Source organism: Lolium rigidum, chromosome 5 (genome assembly GCF_022539505.1).
Source record: "Lolium rigidum isolate FL_2022 chromosome 5, APGP_CSIRO_Lrig_0.1, whole genome shotgun sequence".
Classification (NCBI taxonomy): Eukaryota; Viridiplantae; Streptophyta; class Magnoliopsida; order Poales; family Poaceae; genus Lolium; species Lolium rigidum.
The window spans coordinates 97,154,302-97,156,545 of NC_061512.1; positions in this window are offsets into that span (position 1 = coordinate 97,154,302).

The window sequence follows — 2,244 nt, forward strand, 5'->3', positions numbered from 1 at the left end:
TTGTCTCACTCCATGCAGTGCGAAGATATAATTTCCTACTCTACGTAGTACTAGGACATGGTTTGTAATATAGAAAACGGAATACAATATACCAAACAAACTAAAGATAGAGCTGAAGGCTTTACAGTTTTTACATTCTCTCCAATGATAATGAAGCATACGAACCAAATTGCTCTCAGTAACCTAAGAGAGGAATATACCGATTAGTCGCACCTCCCATGCCTTCCACCTCCTACGTGATGGCTATTGAGCTGATCGATGCCCACGGAGAGCCACATCTCCCTCCAGCTTTGGGCTCCATCACCTAAATCTCAGGGCTCTCTCCGCTAGCGTCCCTATATCTCTTCCACACCTTTTAAATGCCACCTACACTGCTGCGGAGCAGCGACGCCATCCAGGTGGCCATCGAGTGCGACACGTACGTCCATAGAAGCTTTTCTCCGGTCCATCCATGGCCGACCATATTCCCCTCACCTGTGTTAAAGGCTAGATGACCAAATCGGACCTACCTCCTTTTTCTATGGTTTGGGTCGTACCCCAAAAGATTAGATCCTCCGTGGTAACAAGAATCCATTTCTCCATGTGCGAGCAGAACGAGCTTCTTTTCTTTCTCTTACCCCTATGTTCTACTCACCCCTTTGGTCAGATACACGGATGAAATTCTAATACTTTATATGCGGGCGCTATAGCATACTAAAGGTTATACATTTTGAATGAAAAAAGAGTGCAAACCGCTATAGCTACGAAGGCCCAACACTCTTCGAGAGAAAATGTTTAATCATTTAACTAACTTATCAATTCAGTATAATGTTAATATATAACAAAGGCGCGGTGTGTCTCGATCACCCACTTACTCAATCCAAACATATAAAATTTCTCTATCAGACACAACCAATCCACTAAGACCCGTTTTCACCTTTGTTTCTAAAACATGCACCGAGATTAGCCAACAACCAAATGACAAGACAATACGTAGGAATCATATATTTTTTTGCGGGAAAACATGATGACATTAGATCAGAACAGTTACAGAAAGGACCTCCACGAAAAAAAAATTACACTCACTACTGCAACCCTAGGTCATCGCCGGCGAGGAGGCCGTGCCGATGGCGTGGCCGCCGCCGCTTCTCCACAGACGCTTGGATAGGAAGAAGACCCCTGGCGCGCGGGTTGTTGTCAAACCTTGAAATCTGAAGATCCTCCATCCGCCGCCACCAGCCACCACCCGGCCCTGATCTGCTGCCAGATCTCCGAAGAACTCGCACTGGATCCGCCACACCGGACTCCGGGAGGGGTAGATCGCGCAAGAAAGCCACGAGGACTTCGAGCGCGAGAGAGGAGATGCTCCGCCGTGGACCTCCACCGAGCCCCACCGCCGACGAGGACGAGCGTCACCTGCAAAACCAAATCCGGCCGCGCCTCCGTCGCCAAAGCGCCACCGTCTTGGACCCTGCAAACGCCTACACTATATACACACTGGGAATCGGGGTTCCCCCCACCTCCCGCCGCCGGAGCGGCTGGCGGAGGGGAGGGGAACCAGTGAGACACCGGCGGTGAGGTGGAGTCGCGGGGGAGTTCCAGAAAAACGCCTCTGCGTCGCGGGAGAGGAGACGTGTCGGCAATCAACCCGTAGGAATCATATCTAAGCACACAAAAAATACTAGCCGATTATAGAGCTACAATACAAAAAAACCGAGCTTTAAAAGATTGGACTATACGTAATTCTAAATGGAAAATACTAACTACAACCCACACACATTTACCACCGCAAAAATTACTATCAACTAGCCACCACATAGCGCGGCGTGCCGCCGCGCCAATCATTGCTAGTTACTATAACCAGTCAACTTAAGCCTCTATGATCATTTCATTTTTGACTTGTAATATCACTTTATGCTTTGATTGATAATGTTTTGTCCCTATGCATGATTATTGTAGGATAACGTTGCATAGAAAACAAAAAAATTTCCTACCGCGAACACGCAATCCAAGCCAAGATGCAATCTAGAAGACGGTAGCAACGAGGGGGTATCGAGTCTCACCCTTGAAGAGATTCCAAAGCCTACAAGATGAGGCTCTTGTTGCTGCGGTAGACGTTCACTTGCCGCTTGCAAAAGCGCGTAGAAGATCTTGATCATGATCGGTTCCGGCGCCACGAACGGGCAGCACCTCCGTACTCGGTCACACGTTCGGTTGTTGATGAAGACGACGTCCACCTCCCGTTCCAATGGGCAGCGGAAGTAG